This window comes from Acinonyx jubatus, chromosome D4 (assembly GCF_027475565.1).
Source record: "Acinonyx jubatus isolate Ajub_Pintada_27869175 chromosome D4, VMU_Ajub_asm_v1.0, whole genome shotgun sequence".
Classification (NCBI taxonomy): domain Eukaryota; kingdom Metazoa; phylum Chordata; class Mammalia; order Carnivora; family Felidae; genus Acinonyx; species Acinonyx jubatus.
The window spans coordinates 17,893,671-17,910,863 of record NC_069391.1 but is presented as its reverse complement, the minus strand read 5'-3'; the positions used below and the strand labels follow the sequence as shown (position 1 = coordinate 17,910,863).

The 17,193-nt window shown below is 41.4% G+C and overlaps 1 protein-coding gene across 4 annotated transcripts in view; it reads right to left on the bottom strand.

The window, feature by feature from the left end:
* Positions 1 to 17,193, bottom strand: part of ASTN2 (astrotactin 2) — an 873,140-nt gene that overhangs the window by 187,174 nt on the left and 668,773 nt on the right. The gene's annotated exons all lie outside the window — the stretch shown is intronic.

Here is a 17,193-nt window from a genome sequence, read left to right as displayed (position 1 = left end):
TTGTATTTTAAACCATAGATGGCCCACCCCTCATAGCACCTTGCCACATGCACATAATTTAACTGGGAAGGAAATAAGGTGTTGGAAGTAAAAATTCCCTTGATCAAACATTCATAGCCACTGGGTTAAAGATATAACTATCCATTTAACAACAAAACAAGCTATAGATCTTTGCTGGTCTGTTTTTTCCAATAAATCTCTTTCATTTTTTTTTTTTTTTCAGTCTATCAATCCTACAGGTGGGGTTAAAAGCCCACGGTCTAGACTAACAGTTGCACTACAGTAGCAATATAGAATTCCTAGTTGAACACAGAAGCTGGTTTTGCAAAAGGAGGGTCCTTGAGTATCACCTGGTCCAACCCCATTGCTCAACAAATGAAGAACTTGAGACCTAAACAGAGAAAGAGATTTACCTCTATATTCCATGCACATTTATTAACAATGATCCTTTTTGTAAAGATCGCTTCATGCCTAAGTTATGATCTGGATGAAAGTTACAACAGGGAAGACCATTAACCATTCCATTAATTATTCCTCTGTAGACATGGCAATTGTGAAATCTAATTATTTCTGATCCAACCTCACTCTGTGGCTAAAGTCGTCTTTAGTTCAAGTGCCAGTTTTTCAGAAAGGCCTTCTCTGAACTCCATCCCCATGCCACCAATCTACATAGGGTTTCCTATTAAAGATTCTTGTAGCATCCCGTTCTATCCATCACCTCTTAATGCATCCAGACTATAAACTCCATGAGGACAAAGACCGTATTAGTTTTGCTGATTCCCATACCCACTTCACACAGAACGTGAAACACTTCAGGTTTTCAGTAATATTTTCAATAAATATTTGTTAAATATGTATTTATAGACCCTGATCACTGTACTATCTTATCAAAGCACTGATAAGTCGAAGAACAAAGATCTGTGCATGTCATGACTAACAGTTAATTGATGACTTGTAATCAAGTGGCAACCTCTTCCCAAAGCAAAATTAGCTTTCTCAGTTGGAAGGTTTATGGATGAATAGCTGATCAATTTGCCAGTTGCTCTGACCTCCCCTGGGTTTTCACATAGGCCCTTGCCATTGAGGGGATGGGAGAGTTCACTTAAAACAGCCTGTCTCCAACAGGCAAGGATCAAGAGCATTTTTGAAGAGACTTATCCTCTGTTCACATTTCCCATCCCTCTGAACAATGCTTCCAAAATAGGATCATGTCTGGTTTCAAGCCCAATTCAGTTCCAATGACACTACAACCCATTCATTTGAGAACCTGCCAACTGAACTCTCTTTTTTCTCCTCCCAAATTCCTGCTGGGTCTAATTTTGTTGCCACCAAAAAAAAAAAAAAAAAAAGCAGCAGACTCAGTTGAAATGACAAGTCCTTGTTGGGAGGACAGCCAGGGCTTTCCGGCAGGAGGCGATGGCACTGCTTGCCCTCATCCAGAAAACAAAACAAAGGCAGCAGACGAAGGGCTCCGGGGAGAGCCAAAGCCGTGCGAATGTTTGTTCAATATTCGGCCACAGCGCAGGGCGCTGCCTCCCAAGTCAGACAGGCTTGCTTTGGCAATAGGCTTGCACTTGAAGCATTTAAAGGCTCCACAGGGACCAGAGGGGCTCAAATTAGAAACGTTAAGGGTGGGGGGAAGAGGGTGAGACTTTTATATCATAAAGAATGGCCTTTATTACAGCAATGGCCTCCCAGGAATTGTTGAAATGGGATCATTTCTTAGGCGGAGTTACTGTCTCCTGTTGGAGGAAAGCAATTGCTCTGAGGCCTGACTCAAGGACCCACACAAATATCCTGAACAAAGGGAAAGTAGCCAGCCGAAAGGCCATCGGCAAGGCCTGTGCTTGTGCGTTGTGCAATCCAAACTCCCCAGCGGAACAGTCAAGGTCACGCATTGTCAGTGTGCCCTTCGTAAGTCACGGCACCGACCTGACTGAATAAGTTCTTGGGAGGATCAACGACGGTGCCTGGCAAAGGTTAAGCTCTCAGTCTGTATTAGTCGTTGTTGTTGCTGCTGCTGTGGTTGTTATAATTCTTACCGCTGCTGCTGCTGCTGCTCACAGGATGTTACAATTGCAATTTCTACGGAGACACCAAGATAGAATAGAAATGAAATCCCAAAGCCGAGCCCCAATATGCAGGATTTACAAAGGAGATGGATCCTAGTTTCAGAATTCCAGAATCCTCCGCCAGAACAAGGAAATAAAACAAGGTCAGAGAATAGACGGGAAGGATTTAGGAGAGATTTGTTTTAGACAGGCTATTACCTGACGTTTAGAGTCTCCAGCACCCCAGGTGAGAGATATGTGGAGCATGGTACCTTTTCATCCCATTTTGTAAGAAGGATCTCAAGAGTGCCTCTTGGAGAACTTGGTAGGTGTTCCCTACAACTGGGGAGATAGTGGACTAGAGTCTTAACGCCACCTGCAAAAACTCTACTGACCTGTGGCAACACCACAGGCCGGCGGGGGGGGGGGGGGGGTGCGTGGGCTACACGGGGATGAGGCCCAAATCCCAGAGGCTGCCAAAGTGAAAATGTTCCAGTCTTTCCCCTGTACCAGGTGTGAGTCACATAGGAGAAAGAGAGACCTAGAACGGTTGGTTCTAAGTCCTACCCAACAGGAATTCTAACAGAGATTGAGGGGTTCACCCCAGTGAGAGTCCCTATGAGATAGGCCACTAGAGAAACACAGGTGGAGGGAGAACAGTAGCAGGCAGCCTGAGAGAAAATGCATCATCCCAGGTCTTGGGGAAAGCTCCCGAAGAAGCCCCAAGAGAAAGGGCTAGCTTTAAAAACCGTCAAGATCAGAGAACACAGAGCCATATACAAGGGTACCAGGGTAAGGATGACCTTCCTAATCCTTACCACTTCCTCCCTCTGCTTTGACCATGGAGGAGAGGAAAGAGAAATGTGAGGTAGAAAAACAGAATGAAGGCCAATCTTGCCCCACCTCTTAATGCCCCCACCACTGGGGAGGGCAAGGAGATGTGATATGTCAGATTTAGAGATCTGATTAAAATTCTCAGACTGGACAGCCTAATTCCTGACTGGAAACTGTGTTAGCAGCTCAAAATGTCTGTATCACCGTCTAGCCCATAAAAGTGAGAACAGATTAGATGTGCCCTGCTAAAATCTTCATCTAGGAGCAGAGGAAGATTATCCCACTGAATACATTAAAAGGATCATGAGAAGCAAGTCACATGTATACTTTAGAACGTACCTATATTCATAAACTGTATTGCGAATTTTCTCCATTTATATTATCAACCGAACCATTTACATCATCTTCATTAGAGTGATTATCACATTTTTAATTTTAGTTAATATGCTAGTTCAATTAATAACTGTGTCCCCAGCTAAACTACAAGCTCCATAAAAGCGAGGACCACAGCCTGTCTTAGTGACTACTTGTATCCCAGCACAGAGTTCACTGTCTCACGTAGTATAGGTGGCTTACAGGTTAAGTATCTGCATAAATGAACGTGATCTGACTCTCTTTCCCTTTAATTGCTTCCATTCCTAGAACACTTGTGAGACTTTAAGCTCGCTATCTCAACTTACCACCATAGTTCCAAAGGCAGATGGTCTTAACCTTACTTTATTCAGGTACAAATAATAGCTCAGAGAGACAAAGTAATTTGCCCAAAGCCAATTAAAGTTAGTAACTAGCCTAGCCTTTTTTTTTGTTTTGTTTTGTTTTTGTTTTTTTTTTTTTAGCAGGGGTGCCTCGGTGGCTCAGTGGTTAAGCATCTGACTTCGACTCAGGTCATGATCTCATGGTTGGTGGGTTCAAGCTCCATGTCAGGCTCTGTGCTGACAGCTTAGAGCCTGGAGCCTGCTTCAGATTCTGTGTCTCCCTCTCTGCCCCTCCCCCACTAGTTCGCGCATGCACACACGCATTCTCTCTCTCAAATAAAAGTTAAAAAAAAAAACATTAAAAACTAAAGTTTACTCATTTATCTTGAGAGAGAGAGAGAGGGAGGGAGGGAGGGGAAGAGAGAGATCAAATCCCAAGCAAGCTCCACACTGTCAGTGAAGATCCCAACACTAGGCTCAAACCCATGAACCGTGAGATCATGACCTGAGCTAAAACCAAGAGTAGGCTGCTTAACCAACTGAACCACCCAGCGCCCCTAGCCTAACTTTTTGTACTGGTTCTCCTACTCCTGCCATTGTCTATGTTTCCCCTCCCCAAATCTTGTAGCACTAACTCTCACTCTTGCACAACGAGTCTCTGCTGAAAACACTTGGGCCTTCTCTGTTGCTGTTAGGCCCAGACAACACCGCCAGGCTCCCTCACCTCTTTCCATGGACTAAAGCATCTCACGGGTAAAAGGTAGTTTAAAGGTCACCTGGTCAGAAATCCCATCTGATGTTCCATTCACCACCAAATCATCCTCTTCTTTTTGGAAACTTTTAATGATGTAAAGCTCATTATCTTTTTAGGCTTCCAGTTCCATTATGGGACAGCTCTGTTAAATCTAGATGGCTTCCCACCCAGGAACTGCATTCTTCATCCTAAGCATCAGACCCAGACCCAGAGGTATGCACTTTATGCTATTAGGACACCCTATCGAAGGTCCTCAAGCCTGTCCCCTCCTTGGGGGTCATGCTAAGATTAACCAACGAACTAGGTGGAGGAACCGTGGGGCATTCCCAAGTGGCTTCTGATAAGGTATAAGTGTCTCAGTGAGTGTGAGTATGTGTATGTGAGTGTGTGCACACATGTGCATATTTAAGGAATGGAAGGGAAGGCAGGTCTACAAAACTGCCAAATCCTAGGAAAACTGGTCTCCTGATCTAACCTAATTCACAGCTTCTTCCCAAAATATACAACAATCAGCCCATTTGCAGAGGGCAGCTATAGCACACAGACTTGCTTGGGTGTGAATTCCACCTCTTCCATTTCCAGGTGGGGGACCCTGGACAAGTCACTTAACCTCTCTGAGGCTCCATGTTCTCGCCTGTAAAATGTTGATACTGTTAGTACCTAAATCTTGGAATATTCGGAGGATCAATGCGAAACAGAACCTGATAAGGAATTTACAAATTCTAGGGTGTCCGGAGCATCGTCAGAGTTATTTTTGTCCCAGCCCTTGGCCTTCACCTCAGCATTATTAGTTCTTGTTCAAGTCTGGATCTGTAAAGCTTCCCTTGTAACCTGCAGCACTTTAACCACACTGTCAGGAATTTCTCCCCAAACCACCCACTTTCTACCTAGTGGAACACGGCAGACAAAGGTAGAATTGAACACTTAAGTCCTAAGATACTGAGTTAGATTCCCCGATTTAGGATCCTTCTGGGCAAGTCACTACCTCTCCAACCTTGGTGTTCCTCGCTTGTAAAATGGGAACACTAATCCTGACTGAACTGCTCTGAGCATCAAATAAGAGATGCAGCCCCAGCAGATTTACACCGATGATATCATATGGCTCTTCCTATCATACTACAAATTAGGAACAGTTGCCCCCTTTTATAGATAAGGAGACTGAGGCTCAGAGTGACACAGTATAACCTCACAAGAAGATACCTGTTTCAAGTGAAAGCAGTAACATCTCTGAGGAAGCAGTTAAATCTGAGGAAAATACTCTCTGCAAGGCAAGGAGGGCCAGCCCTATACACTGCCCAGTACCCAATATCCCAGTAGTGGCTAATGTCGTTTAATGTTTGTTTGCAAATTAGAATCCTTCAATTTTTTCTTTTTTTCAAGTACTAAAATTCCTGTGTGGCTCTGCTGTCCTAAAGAAATTAATGGGCAGAGTGAAGAATCCCAGTACAGTTCAGTGGACCCCAAAGTGGGCCTTTCCACAGTCCAAGGTGTGCTCAGGCTTCCTCTACCCCTCCTGGAAGGGAACAGTCAGTATTGAAGCTTATCATTTACTCCTGCCTGTAGTGGGACAAGAGGGGCCCTGGCCAGTAAAGGGAGGCTGGAGAAAAAGGTCATCTGTGATCTCCTGCTGCCCTCTAGTGCCTGCTTAAGATGATTGCTCTTGGGAAAAATGTGTTCTTCCATGCCAAAGAATGACTGCTGTGTGCAAAGCAACTTGCTAGGAGCTGAGGGCAGCAGGTAAAACAGTAAAGCCTTGGCTAAAATACAAGGAAGCCTAGTGTAATGACCATAAGGCAAGCATTTGCTTAGAAGGCCTATTTGCCAGGTTTGCAGCCAGGCAACGGGGGGGCAAGGGAGCTGAGGGGTGAAATTATGAGCAACGATTTGTTTCAATCCCAGCAGTACCCAAATATAGAAATTGTACTGAGTGTATCCACTAAGGAGAAAAAGCCAGACAAGAGGGAAAGAAGACACGTGGGAAAGATCATCAATGGAGCAGAATCCTATAGGAACCAGGCAGAGATAAACTCTCAGGGAGTACAGGAAAGGATGTGATCCGAATCTAAGACAAATGTAAGTTGGAATTTTATCATGAGGCCAGGGCCTCTGGGCACAGCTGTGCAAGTTGTGCACACATGTGACAGTAACAAGGCAAGGGGGTGAGTAGGATCTGAATCCAGACTCAGCCCCGCTAGCTGTGCCTGTGCCCACCGGATTGTATCCAAGTAGAAGAGCACTATTTCTTGATTTCTGTAAAAGCTAAGTCATGGGCTGGCCAAGGCCTTGCATGGAACCATGAACATGCTGTCAGAGCCTCTGCTCTATTATGTTTAAAGTAAGGCTAGTCTCACCGACGGCGCAAAGTTGTTAGAATCTGAGATAATGTATGCCCATGCCACCCAAGAAATTTCAGTTCTTATTGTTACTACTATTATTATAACAAACTAGTTTTATTTTTAAGAGATGGTGGGATAAGTCCTTCAGGAAAGGGAAAGGGTAGAAAGGAAATTCACATTTCCTGAGCTTCCATTATGTTTTGCCAAGCACAAGACATTATGAATCTCACTGGCTCCTCGTGACAGTGCTTTTGGACTAGGGAGTATTAGAATTGTCACAACCATATTTTACAAGTGAGAAAACAGAAGTTCTGAGAGGTGACAGACTGCAGCCAAAGGCTATTAGGCATTCAGGGCAACTCTAAAGCCCATTTTCTCGCCAATGGAGCACAGAAGCATCATTAAGAGGAGGCCTGTCCTCTCCTACCTGAGATCCCATTCTCCCTGTTTCTTAAAAACTCTGCTCAAAACTTACCCCCTTCAAGAAAGCATTCCAAGATTAGTTAATCCCCAATCCTTTCTCCTCCCAGTAGCTTCTTAGGCTAGGGGTCAAGGATGAAATGCTCAGAAGGAATCATTCCTGGATAAGGTTTAGGGAATGGAGGTCTCTGGAATGCTAGTAACCTGCTTCACACAGAGACTCCCAGATCATGCTGCTTGGAAATGACCTTGAAGCAGGAGAGCAGGCTGACAAGACATACCTGGTCACCCTGCAGCCAGCAGGAGGTTGCCAGATCTGAACATCAAGGAGGGCGTGACCCTGAAGTGGGGTCATTTGGAAGCTCTGGTGTGAAGGGCTATCAGAAAACAAACTTCTACTCTCTGGCCACTCTCCCAGGAGGTTACAGGCTTGTGACTACACTTCTAACTCTTTCCCCTGAAATCTTAATACTCAGGTTAAAAGGTCATCTTTAAACATGCTGACAGGCAATAGTTTTGGAGAACAGATTCAAGGTGAGTTACTTCTCCCATTAGCATCCCTCTTCCCTGTAGTTGTGCTGCTAGGGATAAGGAGAGGGTCTAATGAGCCCACCCATCAAAAAATAAAATAAAAATAAAGGGCTGAGACCATTAAAGACTCCTTCTCATATTGCTGAGGGAAGCAGTAAAATTAACATTAATAGCTATGGGGCTCCTGGGTGGCTCATTCTGTTGAGTGTCCAACTCTTGATTTCGGCTCAGGTCATGATCCCAGGGTCATGGGTCAAGCCCCATGTTGGGTTCCGCACTGAGCATGGAACCTGCTTAAGATTCTTTCTCTCTCTCTCTCTCTCTCTCTCTCCCCTTCTGCCCTTCTCCTCCGCTCATGCTTTCTCTCAAATTAAAAAAAAAAAATTAGGGGCACCTGGGTGCCTCAGTCAGTTGAGCATCTGACTTGGGCTCAGGTCATGATCTCGCAGTCTGTGAGTTCCAGCCTTGCGTCGGGCTCTGTGCTGAGAGCTCAGAGCCTGGAGTCTGTTTCCGATTCTGTGTCTCTCTCTCTCTCTCTCTGCCTCTCCCCTGTATCTCACTCTCTCTCTCTGCCACTCCCCCACTCATGCTCTGTCTCTTAATGTCTCAAAAATAAAGATAAACATTAAAAACAATTTTTAAAAAATTAAATAGTAGGTATGATTTTACAGGGACATATCACAGCTCAGATGCTCTGTCATTTACTATGTGTACATTGTCTCCTGTGGTCTGTAAAAATCCTAACAGTGAGAAGTAGGTTTTGTCATCACTTTTTAAAAGATGAAGAAATGGAGGCTCACAGAGATGAAATCAATGGTTGGAGTGAACTGGATTTGCAGCCACTTTGACTGGTTTTACTTACTCTAAGCATCTTTCACTATTGTAAGCTGTGTCCAATCTGCTAGACCACTGGAGATTCAAGGCTAGGCAGTTATAAATTCTGAAAATTGAATGTGTAATTTCTGTTACTTCTGCCCATTACATCATAGTGATTAACAATAAAAACCTTAACATAAGAATCTATGGACAATCAGTAGGTAATTGGTTGAAAAATTATGGTGTATCCAGACGGTGGAGTCTATTTACTTAAAAAGGGAATTAGGACAATCTTCACATGTGATATGAGTAATCACGAATATATTTTATTAAATGGAAAAAGCAAAGCGCAGAACAGTGTTTATAGTGCTTTCTTTTGTACAAGAAAGGAACATAAATATATATATTATATAAATATGCGATTTATATAATACATATATATGACCTATATACAGATTAGATAGATTTTTCAATAAGTAACACTTAAACAATCAACTCAAACTAAAAAAAAAAAAAAAAAAAAAAAGGTAAACCAAGGGGAGCAAGGAAATAGGGCCAAGGGGACAAGGATAGAAGCCAAAGTTTTTGAATATATCTTTTTTTTTTAGTAAGTTTTAGCTTTGGAATCATGTAAAATTATTATATAATTTTTAAGTCAAAAAAGATAAAAACAATCTCTGCAAATTATATGCAAACTGAAAAAACCTAGTTTTATATATATATATATATATATATATATATATATATACACACACACACACACACACACCACACAGAAACAATAATTATTTTAAGTGGCTTTTAAAATGCAGAAATTTTTATTTCATGCTTAATGAGAAATATTCCAAAGGAAAAAAAAATCTGCAAATAGAGCTTAAACTAAGATTTATTGCTAGCTATAGTATTGGTATTGTTATTTTGAAACTATTACGGATATAATGTGGGCTATAGCAAATAAATAAGCCATTACATTACCATCATTAGGAATGAACATTATAAGCAGAACAGGCAACTACTTCAGGTATAGAGTCAAAGAAGGTGAGAAAAATTCTGTACACTGAAATTTTCACTGGAAATCATATAAACTTATGACTTATTTTTATCTTTTACAAAATAAGCATTTCATAGTTGTCTCCACTGAAAAGACCTAGAAATGATGACAGCTGATAGCAATGAATATCCCTACTGCCTAGACTCTTGTTTTGAAATACCATTGCCCACTAAAAGAAACAAAAGATTCTTGGAAAAATTCCTTACTCCAGCTCTGGAAGAGGTATGATACAAGCTGTGCCTGGGACATCTTGCCGTGCCAAAAAGCAGGATCTGCCAAAGGCTGATGTGGTCATTTCAAAAGGACATAGAAACCCATCTAGAGGGGCTCACACTGGACTAACATTGATTGAATAAACTGAACATCAAAGAGAATAATGACTGAAATTGATTGAAATGGATCAAATAAATAAGTTTCCTGTAATTCATAGTGTACTTCAAACCAAAACCAAAGCCAAAGCCAAAACCAAAAAGCAAACAAAGCCTATTGATCACCATTGGGGATGGCTAAGACACTAGGTCATTATCTGAAAATTGATAAAGGAATCCAGTAATAATCAAGTTTTATTGCATGAACTGGATTTCAGGGTAACTACCCTTTTCTTTATGGCAATACTGCCAGTAACAAAAGGTTGGAAGAATGACAGAATTACAAAATTGCCATTTTGTAAGCTCTCATAAGACAAGAGATCTGGACAGCTCTCGTCAATTAATCCTAAAATCATTAGCAGAAAGAATGATGGGAAAATGTCTAATCAGTGTATAGGAATTATACTGCCTAACCTGCTGATCAATCATAATATCACTAAAGGTAGTAAACCAGACAATTAAGTACCTTTGATATGATGCCAGAGGAAGCACACAGCATGGCCTGTATGCTGGCATTCCTTAGGTCCATGGATAAAATTTAAGAGTCTGTGAACTTGTTTAGGGGAAAAAAGACATCTTTATTTTAAGTATCCTATAAAGGCAATTTAGCATTTTCTTAAATTATGAATGAAGGCAACAAACTATAGTAGTGTACCACTTCCTATGACTTTGACAATCAAATTCACATATATTTCTATCACATTACAGTTTTTACAAATACAGGTATTTCCAAATACTTACATTCAGTACTAATTAGAAATTATAAGTTATTAGACTCTCCACTACATCTTGTTATTAATAAAGAAGCACACATAATATTACACTACTGATTTTTTTTATATTTTGATAACTATATCTGATATCATGTCTTTCTTACATAGTTTCTATGAATTTAATTTTATGAATTTACAAACATGATTCTGATAGAAGTGGGTCAGCAGTCTTCATTCATTCTACCCAGTGGGTCCAATGGGACCAAAAAAAAAAAAAAAAGTGATGAATCTCTAGGAGAAAAGAACAAATTAACACAAAGAGGGAGCCATCAGCTAAATCTGCCAAGTAGACAATTCTAAAGAACACATGAGGGGCGCCTGGGTGGCGCAGTCGGTTGAGTGTCCGACTTTAGCCAGGTCACGATCTCGCGGTCCGTGAGTTCGAGCCCCGCGTCGGGCTCTGGGCTGATGGCTCAGAGCCTGGAGCCTGTTTCCGATTCTGTGTCTCCCTCTCTCTCTGCCCCTCCCCCGTTCATGCTCTGTCTCTCTCTGTCCCAAAAATAAATAAATGTTGAAAAAAAAATTAAAAAAAAAAAAAAGAACACATGAGTCACTGTCTTCGACAAATAATGGCATGGGCAAAATTTTAGGTGTGACTGTTATAGACTAAAGGAGATCAAGTACAACATGTAGACATTTTGATCCTTATCTAAACACACTCATAAAAAAATAAAACTTATAAAACAAGTTTTTTGAAGCACTTAAAGAATTTTGAATATGAACTGCTAGATGTGATAATGATGCTGAGATATTATGTTAAAAAATAATGGTCTGTTAGAGATACATACTGAGATATTTAAAGGAGGAATGATAGGATATCTGGGATTTGCTTTAAAAGATTCTAGCAACAAAAAACAAATTGGGAGTGAGAGATAGCTGAAGCAAAATCAGCAAACTATTGACAACAATAATTGCAGGGTGATGGGTACACAGGGACCCACTATACCATTTTCCCTCTTTGTGTGTGTACTTTTTCTCCATAAAACACAGAGAAAAAAGGGCTGCTAGAGGATTACACAAAACCGGTAAAGGCAATTATTGTTGGGGAGTAGAACAGCATGTATTGTTTTGATGCTTTCTTCTAAATGCATTTTCATTTGTATTATGTTTAAAAGTGAAAAAAAAATAGCAACCAAATATTCCTACTTTTGTAAAAATAAATTAGAATAATGGTTAGCAATGACATGAGAAAAGTATATAGAGATGGGTGGGGGTAAGGGAAAGGAGATTGTCTCTGTCTGCTGCCGGCCAGTCTCACAGACTACCAATTGATGGAGTGGGTCAATGGTAGCCACCATAAAGAGAAAGGTGGATGAAATCCTGGAGCAACGATAACAGGAAATATGGAATGAGGTTGAGAGGTGGGACTTAGCAGGAATAAGACCCATGGGAAATTTTCCAGCAACCCTCACTTAGCATTGAGTTGAGTTGAGGTGGATGACACCAAACAGGCAATGTTCTCTGAGCAAGCCTCCAAATGCTACCAACATTTATCAAGGATCTACTCAGTCAGTGACTACTGCTGACCTTTGGCTATAGGCACTAGTTCAAACTATTAGAAAGTGGGTCTGGCCAATGCACATACATGTGTATGATATTAAAATAAAGCTTCAAAATTCTGAACCAACTATTTCCATATCAGTTCAAGAAAATTAAAAAAAAATCCTCCCTCACAAGGACATTTATGCAGCCTTATTTGTGATGGTTAAATGTTTAACGATAGGCTTCTCAACTTGATGAAGTCTTACCTGGCCAGTCTGACAACCATGAGGGCCAAATACACACACACACACACACACACACACACACACACACACACACATTTTTCAAACATTTTCCCATTTTAAGTAAATATGAAAACTTACATTTATTAGAAAAACACTTGTTGGATACCCAATAAAGTCATAAGTATACATTAAAAGAGAACCTTGTAAATGAACCTTGTAAATTTATATGAACATAACCAATATAATGGTTATATTAAGGTGATGAATAAAGTTGACTCTTTGCATATGCTCTTTTATGCTATAAATTTAAATTGAATTCAAACGTCTATTGAGCACTTACCATGTACTGGGGGAAGGTCAGACTGAGTACACAGGTATTGAGTATGGCATATGTAGATGAGAGTCAGAGTTTCAGCAGAAAGTAGACTAATGACAGGCAGACAGACAGATGGTAAATACATAAATAGAATAAGAGATTGAGGGAGGTAGGAAAGGATGGAACCTCTAAAATGGCCTGCAATGATCTCATGTCCTTGATATGTACTGCCTATTATAATCTCTTCCGCTTGAGTAAATTGCTTTTAACCAACAGAATATGGCAGTTGGGGATGTCGCTTCTATGATTAGGTTACGAAAGACTGTGACTCTTGTCTTTGTCAGACCCTCTCTTGATTTGATGAAACAGACTCTCATGGAGCAGCTCACATGTCAAGTACTATCAGAAATCTCCAGCCAAATGGCAGCAAAGAACGGAGGCCCTCAGTCCAACAACCCTTAAGGAATTGAATCCTGCCATCAACTACATAAATGATCTTGAAAATGATCCTTCCTCAGTCAAACCCCAGCCCTAGCTGATAACTAGACTGTAGTCTTATGAGAGACTGTAAGGCAGGGATCTAGCTAAGCTGTGCTCAGATTCCTGACTCACAGACTGTGGAGTAAGAAGTGTGTTGTTTTAAGCCACAACACTTCAGGGTAATTTATTATTCTGTGATACATAAGTGATAGAGATAGACAGATATAACTTTATTCTATCATTTCATGGAAATTCTAGCAATTTTAAACCTCTAGAATCAAACAAGTTTGGTTAGGATAAAGTAGAGTTTTAACTCCTCCCATTTTCTCCTTTGTATTCTATAAACACAAACTCCTCTTCCTCCTCAGAATTCATTGGTAAGAAGAGATGAAGGGGAAAATATTTTGTCAAAAATACTATAGATCACATTAATGATAATAATGGCTATAGTAGCCAACATTCACAGAGCACTTACTCTTTACCAGGCTGTGCTTTAAAAACCTGGGCTCTGTTAAGTCATCCAACATTCAAACATTCCTATAGGTCGATAACTAATAGTCCCATTTTGCAGATGTGGAAAGTAAAGTACAGAGAGGCTAAACACCTTTTCTTTTTTTTATTTGAGTGTGACAATGAGCTAGGTTGTTTTTTTTTTTCGTATAGCAATTTTTATTTATGTATATTTATACTTAATTCCAAGGATTTTTTATTTTTATTTTTTCACCATGATAAATGTACTCTTTAATCCCCATCACCGTTTCACCGATCCCCCCACCCACCTCCCAAACCTCCCAAACCATCAGTTCGTTCTCTGTAGTTAAGAGTCTGTTTCTTGGTTTGTTGCCCTCTCTCCCTCTCTCTCTCTCTCTCTCTCTCTCCTTTTATCTTCAATGTCATTTGTTTTGTTCAAAGTAAATTCTCCAAGATTCCACAGCTTGTCAGTTGCAGTAAGTTACCAAGCTTCACCTCAAATCACCTTTTCCTCAAAATAACTTTCCAGGTAGGGGGGACTGGGGTTCCAAACAGGTCTGACTCCAAAGCCCCTTTCTCTTTCTACTACACAAGGATGCACTTAAACAAACACAAACAAACAAACAAAAAACACCTTGTTTATAAAAAGCGCAATAAATTACACATTACTACCAGACAGGCAATATCCTAAAATGTAAATGTTTAACATCTAATATTTCTCATTTTGTCTCCCAAAATCCTATGGGTTAGCTACTGTTATTCTCATCATTAGGAAAATAAAAAAGATGTTAAACTAGAAGTCTTAGCAAATGGAGAAAATAGTGCTTATCTCATTGGGTGATGCTATCAGTTGAACTGCATCCCCCAGAAAGATAGGTTGATAGCCTATACGTCAGAATGAGATTTTATTTGGAAATCAGGTCATTGCCGACGTGATTAGTTAGGATAAGATCATACTGAAGTTTTAATTAGGTAAGATGGTGGTCACACTTAATCTGACTGCTGTCCTTACAAGAAGACAGCGACACACCCAATGAGACGAGGAGAATGGCAAGTGAACATGGAGACATACACAGAGAAAATGACCACAACAAGATGGAGGCAGGTATTGGAGTTACGCTACCACAAGCCAAGGGATGCCTGTGGCCACCAGAAGCTGGAAGGGGAAACGAAGGATCCTCCCTCAGAGACTTCAGAGAAAGCGTGGTCCCACTAACACCTGGATGTCAGATTTCTAGCTTCCAGAACTGTGAAAGAATAAATTTCTCTTGTTTTAAGCCACCCAGTTTGTGATACTTTGTTATGACAGCCCTAGGAAACTGATACAGGTAGTTTAAAAGTTAAATGAAAAAAAGATTATGATGAAATGCTGAATAAAGAGTAAAGTACTCCACAAAGAGTATTTTAGAAACGTCTCTGTGTATGAGGAATGCTAATATTGTGCCAGAGTATGCAAAGCCACGGAATTAAAATGAGTGCCTTTTCCCAGGGTATTTATTTTACTCTGAGATTTTTGAGGGAAGTGTGGTAATTAATTTCACTGGTAAGTAATTTAAACATAAAAAAAAAAAAAGCACAGCCAAACATTTTTTTTTTTTTAATGAGGAGAGAAAGGATTTTTCATTGTTGTTGTTGTTGTTCTTTAAAGGCATGCTTGGATGATATCTCCAGACTGTCAGAGGAGGGCAATCAGCTCCTCTCACTGGGGAAACATCAGAATAAAAACATGATGAGTCCTGAATGGAGACTTTGGGTTGGGAACTGTGGTTTTCAGCAGAGTGATAACTCCCATCTGGTCTGAGAAGAGGGTATAGGTGAGGTCTTAAGGTTGGGAACAAACTATTTGACGGCAGCCCTCCCATCTCCCCAGCCTCTAACATGGGGGGCTGATAGAAGTACTCCCCAGTTCCCTATCCAGAAAGGTTTCTTGCCATTCTGGTGTAACAGGCCACTCCGACTCTCCAACATGGCAGAAACTCAGGACAGAGGGCAATTCCTGCTGTTCCCTGGCATTGCTGCCCAGAAGAGCTCATCGGAGTGTCTTTGTCTTGACAGGATCATGCTCTGTGGTCAGAATAATAGCCACGATTTGCCCCACAATCCTTGAATTCCCAAGCATTGTCATCTCTCCTTCTCTTTTGGTTCTTATGAATAATCCTCAATAAAATAGAAAGCTAGCTCCCATCATAAAATGTGAGTAGTCTTTGTATGGTGGTTCAGAGCAGGTCCGTGGGCCTAACTGGCCTCGGTTTGTACCTCAGTCCTGTCACTTCCTAGGAGACTAAGGTAGGCAAGCAAGTTAGTCCTGCTGAGTCTCAGATGCCTCTCTGTAAGATGGACCTACTACTCTCTACTTGAGTCATTGCTGTGGCAAATTGTGCTATGTGACCGTATCTACGAAGTGTTTGGTATATTGCTGGTGTTCGAAAACGGTCCCCTTTTACTCAACTGACCCCCCTGAGTCATTCTGCAGCTTGAGTAAGTGTAGGTCAGACAGGAAATGCAGTTCACTTAAAATCACATTTCTGAGTCTCACTCACTTACTCAGCAACTCTTACGTGCTGGGCACTGTGCTAACAGATGCAAGAATTCCTCCTCCCTTGGCCCTGGAAGGTTCTGTTGCACCTGCTGGCTGGCTGCCAGTTTTGAGCAAAATCTGCCCCAGGGCCCTTCAGTCCCCAGCTGGGCTCCCTCTTCAGTCCACTCCTGACTCAACTTTTTCCTGGTCTGTCTGGTCAAAACCCTGGGTAGCTATGAACTGCAAATATATCCTTGAGGTCTAAATAGCCTCTGAACTCTATGCCAATCCAGGCATCCAGCCCCAGGTCTGTTCAAAGCATGCCGTAAGTATGCCAACCCAGTCTCCCTTTGCCCTCAATATTTGAAATGCTGGGCACTAGGGCTTCTGGAAGCAGCTGTCTAAAGGCTGTAAGAGCTAATTATAATTTTAAAAAATACTCTTAATTAAGTGCAAACGACTACGTATTCATCATTTTGGTTAATCCTCATAGCAAAACTTATCTCCATTTAGAAATAAAGAAATGGACCAAGAGGTTAAGCAAGATTATTAGGGTGGGTTCTCATCTAGTCTTGGGTCCCAATCTCTGTTTTATCCTTGTGAACACGTGGCCTTACTGTGTAACCATCTGGGTGTCAGTTGCTTATCTAACAGGGTGGTTATGAGAATTAAGGGACTATGCATGGGAAGCGCTTAGCTGCAGCCAGACACCAAGTGCTCAAAGGTGGTAGCTGCGTTCTGTTTCCGTTGTATTATCATTGTGCAGGGTCACATACCTACGTGGTATTTCCAATTCAGGACCATGCAACCTCACCCCCTGTCCCTGCGCCTACACTGTACCACGTGGTCTGCTGCACCAGCAGGTACTGGACCTGGAACTGCCTCAGGGGCCACAGGCGCTCAGCAGCCCTAGGCCTGACTGGCTGTACTGTGGGCTTCCTGGAGGGCGCTTTGCTCTGCAGGGGCAGCAGGTGCAGAGCGCGGTCCCCTATTTACCTCTCTTGCGGACTCCCCACAGAGCAAGGAAAAGACTCCTCTCCCTTGAGCACTAG